The following is an 18,345-nucleotide window of genomic DNA, read 5'->3' as shown; positions in this document are numbered from 1 at the left end:
ATTGCAAGAAAATGAATATGTCTGGGGCTATCGTGAGTATTTATTTACATTGTGAAGAAAGAGAATCCACTCCTGAAGAGCTTATTGCATTACCTAAGCTGAACTTCCAACATATGCTCACTCTCAGCTGCATTCTAACTTCATTTTTTCATCCTCACAGCAAATTTGGTGTTAGTGAAAGATGCCAGGCTGACAAGCAGAGTTCACCACTCACAGCATAGGCTGCTGCCCAAGCAAGCTGCTCTCCAGGCTCAGCTCTCTGCTGCTACCTGATGCAGACAGATGATTTCCAAGGTGAGAACTGAGCTCGCTGATCCAGCTCTATAGTGCTGTTGAAGAGCACCTCCTCCAGCAATGCCTTCTCTAGAATAACAGACAACAAGGGGAGAGTTTAATAGTTTTGATTCTCATCCTTTTCTTCAACAGTATCTTGCAGCTAAAATCTATAAAGCAACATTTTATTTTAATGGTGGAAAACGGTGCATCAATAAACAGTGCTTTTGAAATGAACTCAAAATGCTGAACATTGTTTCTCCCAAAAAATTCTCTCCAAGCATTTAATTTATGATACTGAATCAAACCCTGACCTGTTGATTTTAAACTGGTTCTCCTGTAAGTCACCCTACAAATATTTAGATTCCCCAACTGGCCGTTCTCTTCCTTCCAACTAACTGTTGTACAAATCCACAAAGCTACTGCAAGCAATTACTCAACTGGACAAACTAAGAAATACAATATCCTGTATCCAGCTACTAGAGATGTCCCTACAGTATTCCTCAGGCTGTTACGGAAGGTGACTGGCAAAGTTTTGAAAAGTCTTATTAGAGACGTACCTGGTGAGATTGAAGGGGAAAAATGCTCACTTTTTGGTTTAGCTCTAGCACAGAAGTAGAAGTGAGTGTGTAAGCAAAGAACAGAGATTCGCTGTGGGTGTCAGGAGCATGTGGCAATTCAGCAGCCAGACAATCACACACACATACAGATATAATTGAATAATATTGAAGTGGCAATTGCTACTCTGTAATTGCATGGCTCTAATTCCTGGCATTTAGTTGGCTGGAATTCAGTAGGAATTGGTGTGTCTTCTACGGAGAGAAATGATGACAGTGTAACAGCTGTGCTCTCCGGCAAACTGTGCAATGATATTAGGGTTTTATGGCTCTTTGGTTTGATTCCCAATAGCAACTACCCTATTATCTGTGGTCAAGACAGGTTAGCACCTGCTAAAAACAATTTCTCATAAATTAGTTCATGTCAGCTCTTGAATGGCTGCTACTTAAGCCTAAGGCCTGTCCATGCCCGGCTGCAGCCGCCCCTCCCCGTGCAGATGGCCGCGGCCCTGCAGCTGTGCGCCGCAGCGGGGCAGCCCGCACAACAATCGGGGCAGTGTGCGAGGCCTGCCAGGTTGTGCAGGGTGTCAGCATGGAGACCCACACCTGTGCTGTGCAGATGGCGAATGCGCTCCTTCCCTTTGGGGGTTGCAGAGGGCCTGGTGTGGAGGAGGAGGAGTGCATGGTGTTGCTGTTTGTGTCTAACCCTGGGTATCCCTTTACAAGTGGGGCCGGCTTGCTGGAGGAGAGGCAGAGCCCATGCCTTGCTCCGGGTCCCTGAGCTGCCTAAGGGGATTTATTTCTGTTTGCACTGGGAAAGCTGTCCTCTGTCAGGAGGCAGCAGATCTTACCTAGCCAAGTCAGATCCTTGCTGAACACTGGCCATTTAACACTGGCCTTTACTAAGCATCTGAGACCAGACCCAGCTTTATGTTACAGCCGCCGTGAAGATAAGGATGGCCCCTGAGCTGAGAGCAAAATCTGAATCACAGCTATAAAAATTCAGGTCTCTCTCCAGTTTTTGTCACCATTCAGCTGCTAGAGATTAGCATGTGCTTCATGCCCTCTGCATAGACCCATATGTGTCCGTGCCCACTCCCCATGCAGCTTGAGACAGCATCATACAAAGAGACCCGTGAGCGACAGCTTTGTGGGCTGAGCTGCTGGCACTGACCTTGACGTGATCGAGATGTTTCCAGGATGGCACATACAGATGGAACATTTCCTTGACACAGACAGACCTTATATTACAGAGTCCAGCAGGTCACTGTAAGTGCTTTGGATCAATAAGGCATCTCACGAGAGCCTGTGCAGCCCCCGAACAGGAACGAAATCTGATCTCGCAGCTCAATGTGTTACAACAATTTTTCAACTGCATAGAAAACAAGGGGCTGCAGGGCAAGCAGTTGTCTCTCTTGAGGAAATAGCCAGAAAAGGATGAGGTTTACACAAGGCACATTCAGGATCAGCAAACTAGGATTTGAACAGACCATTTGGAAAAGACCAAAAAGTAACAGTTGTGAACAGGGGGCAGCAATAAACGTGGTGCCCATCAGTTCACTAACAGCAGTCACGGCATTGAGTACCAGCAGGACACGTTTGCCAGTTGGGTAGATTTCACTGGCCTGATGTTACAAAGCAGCATTGCCTGCAGATGCCATCACTATCACATTGCAGACCAGGGAGCGTTGTTTCCATTTGTGCTACTGAGCTCCAGTCTTTCCCTTCACCTGGACGAAGTCACATCCCAAGGTCTCTGGTCTCACCAGTGGCAGTTGCAGGAAACACGAACAACCTGCCATCATGCTTGTTTTTCCTCATTTTGTCACTTCAGACATCCTTTTTACATTTCAGTTGGCTTTTGTTGTTGTTTTCTCCAGAAGATAACTTTCTCTTCATTTTTCCTCTGCATCTGTTCTTCCCACATTTTTCTTTTTTCCTTTTCTGCTGTCCTACCATCTGCTGTGCTTGTGAAACCATACTTATCCAAAGTTAGTTCATCTTTATTTGTAAACAACTTCTATTTTTATCTTAACAGCTATTTCTTTAGCTGTTGGACAACGTACTAAACACTGCTCAGAGCTTTAGGTTTCCACCCAGAGGGAGGCTGAGCAGACTCTTTTTACCCTTCCCCAGGGGTAGGGAGAATGTGACACACTTTCTAGAAAAAATCATGAATTAAACAGTTTCAAAGACATGCTTAGCTAAGAAGCAAATTGGACTGACTCCCCTTGACTCACAAAAGCAGTGATGATTCTGGAGAAAAATATTAAATGTCATATTTTACCTGGGAAAAGTGACCATTAGAGCAGACCCCAGGTCCCACGGAGGTGGTATGGGTTCACACAGCTGCAGAACCCCCAGCAGCCATCACTTCTCCAAAACGCTATTTTCACCACCTGAAATTTCTAAACATTTGAACTCTAGCAACAGGAAATATTAGGAAGCATACAGCCCTGATGCTCAGGAGTTAAACAAACAGAGGGTTAGGTGTACCATTCTTGCAGGACAGCCATCCAACAGACCCAGTTTCTCAATAACAAAAAGTACCTGAAAAGTGTGAAAAAAGTATGAGAGTCAATGCAGGAAAGTCAGAGTCAGCGAGAGCACAAAGTCCTCAATTTGTAGCACCAGTCAGTGAAAAAAAGGACATAACAGAACCAACCTCATCTGTCATAGACAAGCTGATTACAATCAATAGACACTTAATGGTTTCTTGGAGTCCCAACTGGGCAATTAGCAATAGCATTAAGCAAGCAAAGACATATTGTAAGCCTGTTTCTTCAGTGGAAGTGACAGAAAAGAGAAATAAGAAACCAAATTAAAATTTTTAGCTACAAATTCCTCTCTCATTATTACTGCATGAAACCTACTGCCAATGTTAAAAATAGAACAAGTACCAGAGTTTTTCTTTTCTTTCTGCAATTTTCTGATTTTTTTAATGAAAAAAAAATCTCAGTTTCAAACTGTAATAAAACCTATTGAAGTCAGGAGGTAAATATGAGTGCTAGTGAAGGAAAGAGTGGCCTTTGGGGTATTCCTTTTACTACCAAATAAATCAAAAATAATGATTTTGAATGCCCCAACTTCATTAAAATCAAAGAGCACAATTCATGTTTTTGCTTTGTCACCCCTAAAATGCAGCAGGTATCACCCCAGTCTTTCCAAGGATAGAAAATAGCATTAAAAATAATAGAAAAAATGAAAGTTTTCTATATATCTTTTATTTTGTTCATGGTGTAATTACTGAAGTATAATGTATTAATCAGGCAAAAGTACTTAATGCACTCTCCTTTTTATTAAATATGACGCTGTTGCATTATGAATGACAAAATTATACAACCAAATGACTGTCTCCTCTGTGACCTCAGAACACTTTTCTTGAGAATTGGAACAGATCCAGTATTTTGCACAAATTTAGTTGATTATCCTAAATTTTCCCCCACAACTCAGGTGACCTGCTATTTTGCAAGTTTTGACCTGTGATTTCATATGAAATAAAGTCTAAAGTTGAAGATTATATTTCCTGTAATAAATTGTGCTCTTTCTAGAATGTACCAATCCAGATCTTCCAAAAATAACAGGGGAAATAATTGATGAGTATGCAAATTTCCCTTGTGAGATGTGCTTAATTATTATTGAACAAGTAAAATGGGAATCTGTGCACATAGCTCAAAAATTGGGGGCACTCTTACATTAAAAACAATTACCTGTTTTGTGTGCCTTCAGTTGACTTATATGGACAAGACAAACTATCAGACAGAAGTCAATCTATAATTTAAAAACCAGTTTTGAAAGATTTTTGATCAGCTCAAGCTTCCAGAGTCTATCAGAGAATACAGTGTTAGGCTCCATAAATTTTGGCAAGTTATTAGCTGCTTTCTGTACGTACGTAGGGCTGTTACGATCAAACCTGAAGCAGATTCTTTTAACTTAATCCACGGAATTTTGCAGACAAAACAGACAAACAACACAAGTGTATACCAACTTGCCGGTGGAAAGCCATATCCTCTGTATACATGACTTATTTTGAGCAATTATAAAGAGCTGGTGAAGTATGTATTCCTTATGCATTTGCTCCATGGCATATCTATGAATTGAAGACGATAATCTCAAAGTGATAGAGAAAGAAAGCACTACAGCTCTGAGCATGATAAACCTCTATTATGGTAACTTACTGCATCACTTACCAGCGTAACAGAAACTTCTTTGAGCTCACTGTTGCCCCTTGAAGGGTCAAATTACTTTAAACCTGCACTGCTACTACTTTTCTTATCTTTGATCTACTGTATAAAGCAATTTAAAGTCTGTCCTGAGTGGGCTTATTTTCAACAAACTTTGTAACTATTGAACTGGTGGTGAGCACTGAACACCAGGAGCAACTCGCTTGTAAATAGTTAGTAAATCACTTTATCTGAAATAGTTGTCAGTGAGTTAGAGCCTCTGTTTCTTTGCAAAATCTTATCTAAGAAAGAGGTCTGTATAATGGCTTTATTAAATGTTGTAGAAAACTGAGAGTCCTCCAAACTGACATCCATAACAACTGAGCCACAACCAGATGCCAGGAGTCAGGCCACTGTAGCAACTATATTTGGCAGTATAGGTTGCTGAAATGCTTCTAGTCATTGAATTTCTCCTTTAAAACCCCTTCCTTTCCTCTGCCATAATGAGTTTTGCAAACATATATAAAAGATGGCACTGAAACAGCTTCTAACATATTGACTGGGTTAACCGGGTCTGCCTAGAAGGATTTTAGGTATGAAAGTGATACTGAAAGCAATCCTGAATGCTGCCTGCTTGTTCCTAATTGATTTACATAAATGTTTATATGACTCTGATTTGATAAACATTACATGCAATGTTAAGGGATTCACAGGAAAGATTTTTACAGCTTTCCATTTGGTCTCCATTTATCAACAAAGACAGAGATCAGACAGAAAAAGCCCAGAAGGAAAGGCAGCAAAGGACCAGGAGATCCAGTGTCAGAAGTACTGAACATCAGATTAAGTTTATAACGTCTGATGGGTTGTTTTAAAGGTTTCTGGGCTTCCCAGTACAACAGAGACATGGGTATACTGGAGTAAGTCCAGCAAAGGGCAACAGAAATGATTAAGGGACTGGAGCATCTGACTTACTAAGAGGTGCAGAGGGCTGGGAGTGCTTATCCTATAGAAGAAAAGCCTCCTGGGGCACCTTGTTAATGTGTAAAATACCTGATGGGAAGCAGACAAGATGGGTCAGTGGAATCCAGTGACAGGACAAGAGGCAATCTCTTCCAACCTCAAAGACTCTGTGATTCAGCTCTACAGATGGGGTCCCTGCCGCAACAAACAGCCCTGTTACTTTGATTTACATTATCTGAAAGGCTGGGTCTATAGCGAGATACTGAAGGAAGAAGATAGAAGTGGCTTTTGTTACGTTCTTGATTCTCTAGATTGATATGGCAGTAAAAATATGATGATAAATTATCAATTGTTGCTAACTGTTTAACAAAGTGGTAGCACTGTAGAGATATTTTTCTTCTGAACATGGTGTGGGTGTATGCTAATGACAACCTACATCGGGGTATACTTGTCATTATTAATACTAATGTAAAGGAAATGTTAATTCTTGCTAATAGATTAAGCTATGAAATGTTTTAAGAGCAGAATAGCTACAATAAAAGCAAGTGGGTTGTTTCTTTGTAACTTGAAGGCCCACAGAAGTCCAGAAACATATCTTATGGCTTTACAAATCTGTGATAATTTCCTTCAACTTTTACTTTTATTGCCTTGTCATTAAATTCACATTGAGTTCTTAAAACAAAAATGTTTAAAACAGATGTGGCTATTAAAGTTACAATATGAATTTTACAACCCTAAGTTTTATGACACTGAAAAAAATTTCAGCCACCAAAGTCAGAGACAAGAATGGAAGCTGAAGGCAGCACTAAGGGTGACAGATTTCTGTAATTACCAAAAAGTTAAGCTAACGTAACGCATACAGTATATACCAATTACATAAAGCTTCAGATAGAAAAATAATCCAAAAAAATAAAATCATGAATTATCAAGACTGAATACCAAATAAACAAAAAAAAAAAAAAGAGAGAGAGAGGTAAAGCTTTAAATGCCTTAATTCAACTTCTGTTATTTTTCATTTTGTTTTATGGATCTTCTTCACAAGACCTAACTTGTTTGCTGCACAGTGATCCACAGAATGACTTTGAAGCAATCCTAAGGCAAAGATTCAAACAAAAATCATAATTTTTATGGTATTTTGGAGAGGAGATTAAACAGCCTTTTAATATTCTTATTAAAAAATAAAAACCATAACAAACAAAAAACACCACCAACAGCAAAAGATATCTGATTTCACCAGAAGTTCCACTATGTGTGGACAGACAGAAGTATAGACATGGTCTATTTATGTCTTAAAATAATTCATAACAAGTGTAGGAATAACCTCTTGCAGTATATTATTCCACACAATATGTTTTCTGATTTTTCATGTGAATGGCTCCATGCTAATTCCTCATTTCCTGGAATGAGGAGTCTGTGCCACAACCTTTCACTGGTATGCACACGTTTCATTCATTCCCTGTCAGCAGAGAACATCTTCTCCAGCTGAATGTTCTTCTTAAGCAGGATTACATAATGATTATCCCAAGTGTGAAAAGTAGAAAATTGGCTTCAGACTTGCTTCCTATTTTCTCTTTCTCTCAACCTTTATTGCCTTTCCAGTTCCATAGATCTCTAAAGCTTTGATCCTCCTAGCAGCTGCAGTTACAAGTTTCCAAGGTGATTCATATCAATGGTCGTTTGCTAAATTTGAAGTCTACATATTTCAGATAGGATCTGGCTGACCTTCTTACAAGAAAACATCCATAATTTGGATTAAAACCTGTCTTCTTTTTGTTGTTTCATCAGTTCTTCATACCTCAGCTTTGTAATCAATTTAAACAGTTTTAGTGAGGATTTGAACCTTATGCTCAAGGAAATTGGAAATTCTAGATCAAAATAACCTCTAGTGAGACAACATCATCTCCCTGTGTGCTGTGACCCACTATGTCAGAGAGCACATTGTGAAGTTTGCCGTGTGGGTTTCAGTGGGATATGTATTTAAGAAGAGCTGTACCACCCACTTAACCTGTGCAATCAAGTTGCTGTATTTATATACTTCCCATTTTTGATTGGATCAGTATTGATCTTAGTTTGGTCTCCTCTGGCTGTATGTGAAGAGTGTTCCTGGAAGCAGAGACATCCTTGCGCCACGCTGCTCTGTGTTGCCTCTTTGCTCTAGCTCCCCAGGCAGCTTGCTCCTGCAGCCTTTTTTCTGTTCCCCGACTCCTGGTTCTTGCTTCCACTTCACTAACGATTGGCTTTCCAGCCTTCTGTTGCTCCTTGGTTTTACTGCTTTTTCTCTCGTGCACTTTACAGTCTAAATTCAGTAACTTCCTCATGCTTGCTATTCCCATATCATCAAGAACATCCTAGAAAACGCAGCTCTGTCGTTCAGCCATGTTATTACATACACTGCTGGCTACAGCAGAGAAAACCTTTTGCCTCTTGTCTTTCGGCTGCCACAAGCTCTAGCTCCTCATCACCAGAGGCCACATTACCTCACGGCTTCGGCAGTCCTCCCTGTGATCTTTCCCCTTCCCTCGGGACTGATCTCAACACTGGCCAGGTAACTTTCCATATTAGCAGCTAATCTCTCTGTTCCCATATGGCTGGGGTCAGTCATCATTTCCATGACTTATTTGTTTCAATATCCGTATAAAGTGAGGAAGTCCTTGGCATCAAGTAGCTTTAAATGATGTCAGGGGTCAACGGTGTCTTTGTTCCTGCACCGTAAAAGTTCCCCCGTGCCTGTGCTCACCTCCAAACACTGCCCTGTAGTGAACAAGGGGGTAGAACAGGTGTCCTTCCTTCTCATTTAATTTATTGCAGACTTTATTATATCCGTGGCAGTTCAGTTAAAAATAATATGCTCCCTTTTCTATCAGCCAAGTCGTACGTGCTTGAGAAACTTCTGAGCTGAGAGGGTACTTTCTTGCAGGAAAACTGCAAAATACTGCCTGCACTTCCAGCATCCCAGTGTTGGAATCTCAGACCTCTCTCAAAATCTGTATCATCCATGAAGGGTTGCAAAGACAAAGGAGAAGAAAACAGATATATAAAATGATTTTAAAATAAACCAGTCATCTGCCAGAAAGCAGAAGCTCCATTGCATAACTGAGTGTATTTAGCTCTGACAAATGTCAGTCCATTTTGCTCATGTCTGTTAAACTTAGTCTATTTTAAACCTATTTTACTAAAATTCCTTCCCCATTGCTGTGATTGGTGCAAGATCTACTAATAATGACGCTTTTGCAAGTAAGGCATATATATCTGTTAGCATCTTGGCTCCTCTGTCATCCAGACATGTTCAGAGTAGGATTGAATATCTCTTTGATTAATGTTAATGCTTGATTAGTGTACTAATGCTCTCATGAATGGTAGCAAGCCATCACATAGAAGAAAGCGTTATATGAAACAATTAGACACCAGCAGGAGATGATGATCAAACTGGCCTCTTAATATTTTAAGTTTTATAATTTATTTTACCTAATTCATATGCAACTCACATGTCATTGCATAATGTTAATATTATATCAAAAGACTGAAATCTCTCTGCTGTTAAGAGGTTCATGTACATATATAAAGTCACACACAAATAGGCTGAAAATCTTAAATAGCCTCTGCACATTTACAACTCCAGCTATTGCATGCAGCTTCAGATAAGGTATTTCTTCATTGAAAGTAACACCATCAGTTCCCATTCACAAATAGTTTGGACATGATATAATAGCGACACTAGTTCAAACTAAGCAGCCCCCAAATTTCACAGATGGGCTGTGTAGCTGGCTGCCACCCAACCTGCAACACACTCCACTTTGAGCAGTGCAAATAGATTTCACCCAGAAAGTCAGAGTGGCTCCTCCCTAGGACTGCAGAAAGCAGAGTATGAGCTGTGTTTGTGAGCACTGACCTTTTCATCATTAACAAGAAGAGATGGGGCGTCATCTACAAGTAATACTAGCTAGGGTGTCCTCTAAGACAGCATGATGTTTGCTTTTGTGTTAAGAGAAAGACAAAAAGAAATGATAGGAATAAATTCCACCTGCTGTTTCAGGACATGTTCAAAAGGCAATTAAGGCTCCTCTGGTCACAAAACCATGATACAAGGAGGCAAAACAGGAGGAAGAAGAGCAGAGGGTCTGTGTAAGGTTTTCATCACATTAGGCACCTCATGAAGTACTGCTGTTTAGATCCTGGCATTGACATTTAGATCACCGACATTTAGATCCTGGTAATGTCTCTGAAACTTAGGGATACTGTAAACATAACAATCTCACAGATATTCACCGAGAAGTTCTTGCCCCTAGTAAAGGCTTGAAATTTGGTGATGTCAGAATCAGCACGCTGCCTGGATCATTTGCAATCCCTAATGTTACCAGACTTTCACCTAGCTCTACCTCACGCAGATCAAACATACTAGTCTGCAAATACTCACTGGAGACTTGCGGAAGCTGAACAGCTATCTTCTGTACTTAGTCATAAAAGAGAGCTAATAATGATTGACTATTGCAGCATTGATGCAAAGATGAAGTAATTGACTTTGAGAAGCATTCAGATATGATGGTGATGCCACCACGGAAATGTACACAAGTAAATTAACTTCTATATTCCGGCAGCCTTTGAATAATGCACAGCACAAAACATCTGGGACCACATATTAAAAGGGCATATAAAAATCCTGAACACAGTGAACATCCAGTGGATGAGGCAGTACAGTAAAATGCAATTATGACTTAAGTGAATCAAGCATAGAAAAAAAAAAAAGGCTACATTAAAGATACAACCCTAAATATCAACCAGCCTACTTTTTGAGTGCTTGAATTAACAACTTCAGCATAAATTGTGAAGTGTAACATAAGTTTTGCGGATACCTCTATGACTTCTGTGAAAGCACATGCAGGTACCACTAGATAGTATCTATTATCCCCAAACTTTTTTCTGAATTAGATTATAACTGAGTCTTGCACATGAGAGAAAGGAGAGGTACATGTGAAACACAGACAAACAGGCATTTGTTTCTTCTATCAGCTGTGGCATTGAGGAACACCTTCAGACCTTAGCTTTGCTTCAAAATTCTTGTTGAACAGCTTTCCAAATTTCTACAGCTTCTCTGATAAATGCACTCATAGCAAACGCCTGCAGGAAAACTTGATATTACATTAAACTAATCTGGTTTCTGACTCTGTCATAGCCTCCAAACCAAGTGCCACCCTGCAGGAAGATTTTTCACTTACTGTGGGAACATTCAGCAATGCTATGATGGAAGCCAAAGCACAGCCTGGCTCTGAAAAGCATCTCTGTTAAAAGACCATCATGGAGCATTTAATCCCTCTCACTTTGATTTCTGTATCAAAATATATGCATATTACAAGTAAATATAGTTTAATTAGAGTCCAGTTACCAAGAACGAAGTCTGGGGTGCGTGTGAATTATTCCAGTCCTATACCTTCCTCTCACATTATTCTGTAGGTCAAATATGGATCTTAGCAAAATTCATGATCCCCCACTGCCTTATTGAGCTTAAGCAGGTGAATTTGAATCCTCAGTTTGCTGATCCTCTATTTTTTTTGTTCTTTCAGGCTACCAGAAATAAAAATCAGTAAAAACTTATTTTTGGCATGAAAGGCAGAGGATCTAACCGAATACAGGAAAACAACAGATTGACTAAAACAGTTCCATTATTACATGGTCGTTTCGAATGTTGAACTTCACTTTAAGCCAAAGAACATGCTAAAAAAAATAAAGCTTGAATATATTGTTCCCACATTTGCAAACCACTAACATAACAATATTTTTGAGCATCCTAAATATTCAACATTTTTGGCTATAACTTTATCACAGTCACCATCTCCAATGCCAAGTTTATTTTTAAAGAGCAACCTAGTTCCTGCTCCTTCAGGTTTATGCAGACAGCTGTTTTGTTTTGCTCTTCCCATGCTATGAAAAATCTGTCATTCGGCATTTAATTCTAGCACCTAACTGGCTCTCTTGAGACAACAGAGGAGCCTCTGACAAATATGAACCCATCAAGATCCTCAAGTAGGATAAAAAAAAACAAAGTGAAAGCTAAAGCATAACAGCAGGTCAGGAAGCTCAAAGGCTTGTAGCATTGATTTCTTTGGCACAAGAAGCACTGTGTTAGTCCAGTCCATACTCTGATTTAAATGGAATTATCCTGAGGTAAAAATAAAGGAATGCGGTGGTGAATCAAGCTCATTGTCTACATTTAATACAAAGCTCAGATGAAGGCACTGGGCTGCATGTGATGCAAGGTGTAAATGAACAACACGCGTGAGCAGGACTTGATCTGTTCCTTATGGTTCTCGCTGAACTTTTTGTCAGGTATTCATCTGCGCAGCTCTTGAGGCCATGCAGGACTCATCTGTTTTGTAATAAAATGATTTGGCTGCTACATCAGGATCTTAAAAAGCAATTGGAGCCAAATGGTACAGTAAGACTCCACCATTCCTCTGACAAAATTTGGAAGATGCCACATCTAATTGGGAAGTGTTTAAAGCTGTAAGCTTGTGTTTGTTAATACGTACTTGGGAACAATTCGCTATCTTTGAGTCTAATCCTTTCACGTGGCTACCCCTCAACTGCATTTGATTTTTTCAACCCTGTGAAAGTTTAAGGGCTGGAACCCTGCTGCGGCTTCTCTTCTCCTTTTTATCCCAAGCAAGAGCTGTTTCTCTGCCCCGAATAACTTACAGAAAGCAGGGATTTGGCTGGCCAGCCGTGCAGACTGCAATGTTTCAGGTGGGGAGAGGCTGCAGGGAGACACCAGGAAGAGGAAAGCCATAGAGGCGGCTGAGGAAGACGGGATGATCAACAACTCACCAAGCCCTTAACATGGCTTTCAGCAAATATCACCCTGTTGTGCTTTATACTCCTCAGGAAAATTGATGGCAGATGACTTAGCGTGACTTCAGGCTGTTTCAAAGATGCATGAGAAGAGGTTCAGGAGCACAACTGTGCGCTTGCTCACCAGAGTGCTGGGCACTTCAGATATCAGCATGAGCCAGGGGCTCACCAGATCTTCTGGGTGTCCTGAAACAGGACGGCTGCATGCTCATGGTAGCAAGGTTTGTCAGTTAGACTCCCACTTCTGTGAATCCTCACGCACTCTGAGCACAACTCTGAGGGGTTCCTAAGACAGACAGAACTGACCAGAGAAGTATCCACTGGAATATGCAGAGGTTTTGTTCTCTTTAAGGAAATGCCCCTAATGTCATGTTAATAGATAACGAAATACGAGTTCATTTGAAATACAAATGTACTGAAAATCACAGTTATGAGGATAAACCCTTAAAGGCTGAAAGAGCACATCATCACTGCTTTAAGCACCAGATGACCATAGCTTACGCATCTCTCCAGTGAGGGATCCTCTTTGAGATGCCGGAGCTGCTGCCTGGGTGTACACGAGACTCCCAGAGGTGCAAGTGGCACTTCTCGAAGCAGCTGCTTGCCTTTACAGGATACCTCTTCTGGAGATTTCCATATCTCACAATAATCTGGCTGAGTTTTAAACAGAAACTTAGCTGAAAAGAGGCTTCTCACTGTGTTTCACAATACCTGGCACTGACTGCTCCAACAGTGAGCACAAACGCCCTAAGAAAAACACAAGTTCAGCCATAATTTCCTGTCTTTCTGTTTCTGCTTTTCGGGGTTATGCATACCATTACCTAGAGCTTAGCCGTGTTGTGAAAGACACTAACCAAGTGTAATGACTTGGGGAATTCAGCTCACTTTAGAATTTTTTCTCCCCCAAGAAGTTTTTCCAGCTATTTTACAGGCACCAGAAGGAAAAACGCTTTACCTGGACAGCAGCAGAGTGAGCTGTCTTTGGGTTCACACCATCAAATGCAGAAGACATTTGTTGGGCAGCTCTTGAAGCGTGCATGCCACCAGATTTAATCAGGGAAACTCAACTTTGTGTCCTGTTTTGCAAGAGGTATATTCCCCAGCAGGCCTGGGCACGCTTCCAGAGAAAACTCATCACTGCTGTGGAGCAAAAGGGAGAGGCCAAATGCTTTAATGCTGGAAATATCCCCACACTGCTTCTGTGCTGCCTGGTGACCGCTGGCCTGTGGGGACAGGACCACAGCCTGTGCTCAGGCATTTACAGAATGTGGGGCACTGCAATGGAGCACCAGCACTGCTTTCAGCATCATGTGCTTGGCAGCAGCACAGGCAAAACCCCTTGGTGAGTCTTCTAGAAATTCCAGAAGATCCTCTATAACTGTCAAAAGTTGTAATAAGTATTCTTGGGTTTTTTGTTCTTTTATTAGACAGACAACTTTGATTTGGAAGTTTGATTAGGAGACAGACTTATTTGGAAAGCCCTTCTTATTCTATAAATGATGCTAATGTTAAATCAACATAGCCAGATAAGATACCAACAGCCAAGGCAGAGAAGAGACAGATTCTGTTATCTTTGCTCAGATAAACTAGCTCTTCTGTAAAAATAGCCCTATGGAATCTGACAGCTATTGAATGAGAAAAAGATCAGCATTAAAATAATACCCAAATAATATGAGACTCCCTCTTTTTGTAATAACAAAAATAAATGTCAAGAGTGATAATGATCAATACAAATAATGAGCAAAGCATGCTTCTTTTTGAAGGAAAAAACATCTGCACTCTCTTTTTTTTTTTTTTCCTGGACATTATGAATATGGTTAGTTTTGCCTGGGGAGGCAGAAAAGGTTTCACTCCACTAGTAACGCCTTCATTTTTCTGCTGACCCCTTGGATCATTTAATTGGGCTCCTTTTAAAGCCAGTATGTAGGTAAACTGCATGCATAATTAGCCAGCTGGGTTCCCTGCCAAGAGTGTGTCATTTAGTATCTGTGAGTGCCAGCAGGGTCAGCGCATGACACATGGTGCATTTTTGAAAAGCAAACAACCTTAAGGTCTTGTCCATAAAACATGGAACATGTTTCAGAGCTGTATCAGCCTCTTTTAGCAGTTTCTCATGCATGACCAGAGGTGTGGATTTTATGTGCAGCTCATAAAGAAAACTCTCCAATTTGCACACCACAAGCACTAGCAGGTGATGGCTTAGAGTAGCAGAGGAGGTGAAAAAAGTTTGGCAAAGACATTAAACTGCATGTGCACATACAGAATACGCTTTTCCATTTAGTGCAGGCATCAGTTGCTACGTGATGCCTTAAGGAGCTAAGCAGCAGGTTTGAAATCTGGTCAGAAGTCATGGCTTCGTATCCCAGCAGGACTGGCTCAGCCCTTTCAGAAGTCAAATTTTAGCAATCTACTTGTCAATGCATTTCAATTTGCATGCAATGCTCTAACAGGATGTACCCTTTGTTTTCAGAGCAAAAGAGGTGCTTTGTACAGTCACCAGAGAGTTAATGGTGCCCCGGACATGTGGTCACTGGCACAAGATCCTGGGAGGATTCTGTAGAAGGGTGTGTGTAAACGAACTCCAGGCATCTCTGAAGCCACTTGAAAAGTACTTGTAGTAACAGATCTGCACGTGTTTCTGCCTTTCTTGGAAATTATCAGTCACAATAAGGTCTGCAGCAATGAGACACAGAATGGGATTTTTCCGGACCTGTTGAATACAGAGGCCGTTTCCTGACCATAGTAATTTAACACATCATTGTTATACTATCACTTCCATCATGTCACTCTTACTCCAAATATCTGTCTTGCCTTTTATGAATTTCCACTCAAAATCCATCTGAGACTCATATATGTGATGTGTACTTGCCTGCATTAGTGAGGAGGCATCAGACATCAGCTGCATCAAGAAGCTCCTGGGCCCGTCCGTTACGTCTGCTCTTCCCCATGCCAGCTGTGACTTTGCCATCGGAGAGCTGTCCGCTTCTTTGAGGCTATGTTGCCAAGTCCAGTGTTGTCAAATAAACCCTCATTTTGATGAGAAGGACTCTCACGCTTCATGTGGGGAACAAGAACACAGAAAGCACTCATAAACCCAATTACTGGTGACATTCACATCCCAGTTGTGACAGATCCAAAGCAAAGCCCCAGACACGGATCCCAGATCAGAAGCCCAGGCAGTTTGGTACTCATTGAGCACTCGGACAGCACCTCTCACTGCCTCACAACCAGCTCTGTGAAAACACACACCAAATGCCCATGGATTATCAACGAATGACAGGCAGAAGAGAAGCAGGGAACATTTAAGGGATGTCTGTACCCCAGGTTGCCCGTGCCACCTCTCACAACTGACACTTTATCACAGACACATACCAGCCACTGCTTTTATTTGCTGAGGTATGGGCAAACTTGCAGGTTCAAAGCACAAAGAACTGCCAGATCTGCTAAATCCCAAATGGATAGTTCTTCCTATTTCTTAACATTTGAATCCTTTAGTCTCATGGCTAAGTTTTTCTCCATGAGTAGGAAAGCTTGTAACTCAGCTGTGGGCTTGCTTATGTAAGGTACACGGAAACGTTGATAAATTCATTCAGTTCCAGAAGCTGGAGGTTATGAAAAACACTGGCACTGGGAGACTCTCGATAGCCATAACCTTTGATGTTTTGAATGATGGAGCTGAGCAATGGAGTTTCTACCACTTTCACTGGAGACTGCTCCACAACAGGCTGCTGTACACTCATGTCATTGTTACTCAGCAGTTTTGTATTTTTACTACAAAACAACTCCCGTCATATCATTTTTGACAACCCATACAGAGGAAAGCCAAAGTGTGGAGGTTTCTCAGTTCTCCATGACACTTAAGGTTATGAGATTAATACATTTATGTGGTCCACTTAAGGTTATCACATGATTGTCTTCAGGAAATGAAAGGGGCCAGTTTTTCCACATTTGAAGCGCATACCAGTAATTTTTTAAAAAATCACCTCTGCAATCTTTTTGTTTAACAAAGAAGATATTGTTTGGAAGATAGAAAATAAATTAATTTTCTACTATGACCTCATTAAAATTGGATTTAAGTTCCAACCCGAAAGAATTTTAGAACAACACTAATCTCTTGCCCTTGAATCTCCATCTATTGAAGCTGGTCTATTTATTAATTTCACTGCCAGAAAGCATATTTTGACTGGCCTGTGAGCTGAGCAGACAGTCTCTCCCCAGAAGCTTACACTTGAGGGCCATTTCCTTATTCATTTCTTCTCAGCAAAGAGGGTGTTTCCAACCATATCATTTTTAATCAAAGCACTCTTGACTCAGACACAATTGTTCCCATTGATGGGCAGATGGGGATTTGATCCCGACCCAACAAAACAAAAAAGCAGAAAGGGTAGCACCTCTCTTATCTGCAACAAATGAACAAGATTAGCCACAACCTGTTTTCTTCTCACCATACAACAAATCCAGTGTGTGCTCTCAGCACAGCCGTAGATTCTCATCTTGTAATTTTTAATACAAGACATATACAGCCTGAGGGAACAAATTACTCTTCTGTATTCAACATGCTTCAGTGCCTTCAGAGGACTGCACTTGAGAAACACACTTACTTTGCTTGGCAGAAAAAGACTTTGAAAACAAAGGAGAGGGCTCTCTGCTATGAAAGTCGAGTTCATCCCAAAAGCAACAAAAGAAAGCAGTTCGGGAAGTTGGACATGCTTTGGGGGAAAATTGTCCAGACTCAAGTTTACGTTCAAAGTGGCACTGTACATCAAATTATTTTTTGGTAGCATCCCAAAGCATTACTGTATTTAAAAAAATGGAAATCAGCAGGACCCTGTATCCTGCACATGAAATTTGCTGTTGGGAACCTGGAGCTGAGCAGAAAGGACAGCGGAGCCTTTCTCTTCCCTCTCCCCACTTCTGTCAGTCTGCTGTTAGAATCTCAGTTCTTCAGGACAGGCACTGCTTTCTCATGTGAATGTACAGGAAAATGGGATCTCAAATGCTACTGAAATAAAAATAACAATCAGAGATGAAAAACTTGTGGGGCTCTATAAATAAGACAGAGGGGGCTTGCTGTCTGATACTCTTCTGCAGCTGTGTCAACTGCATGTCTACTAAATCATAATAGGGTAGGCCTTCACCCCACCCGCAAAATAGTGACATTAATTTAAAAATCATGAAATTTTTAAAGTTACAAAGTTTGAGAGATTTGAGAGATTTTGTTTAATTCAGCACGCAGGGGTTTTGAGCCTATGAAAGCAGTGAAAACCAGAAACTTATTCTACCATTAAAAAAAAAAATAAAAGGAAAAAAAAAAGAAAGATAACAGATCTTTGTGTAATTGCCTATTTTCAGAAACAAACAAACAAACAAAAAGAGACAATCAGTAAGTTTGCTTTTACAAAGCTAGAAAACGTGGCTCTTTTTGTATTGGATATTTGAAAAAACAAATCAAATGCTCCATTTGACTTCACTTTTACCCATACTTTTGCTACATAAAGATCTCCATAGGACTGCAAATGCCAAACACAGAAAATGTTTCTATTTCTCTG

The 18,345-nt window shown here is 40.7% G+C and overlaps 1 long non-coding RNA gene across 1 annotated transcript in view; it reads right to left on the bottom strand.

The window, feature by feature from the left end:
• Positions 1-18,345, bottom strand: part of LOC308178636 — a 99,265-nt gene that overhangs the window by 59,356 nt on the left and 21,564 nt on the right. Inside the window, exons 4-5 of the long non-coding RNA XR_013939862.1 lie at positions 15,666-15,850; positions 94-363 (exon numbers count right to left, since the gene is read on the bottom strand). This is a non-coding gene — a long non-coding RNA (uncharacterized lncRNA). The remainder of the gene's footprint in view (positions 1-93; positions 364-15,665; positions 15,851-18,345) is intronic.

The sequence above is a fragment of the Anser brachyrhynchus genome (assembly GCF_964034855.1).
Source record: "Anser brachyrhynchus genome assembly, chromosome: 16".
Taxonomy (NCBI): Eukaryota; Metazoa; Chordata; class Aves; order Anseriformes; family Anatidae; genus Anser; species Anser brachyrhynchus.
This window is presented reverse-complemented; position numbering and strand designations above follow the sequence as displayed.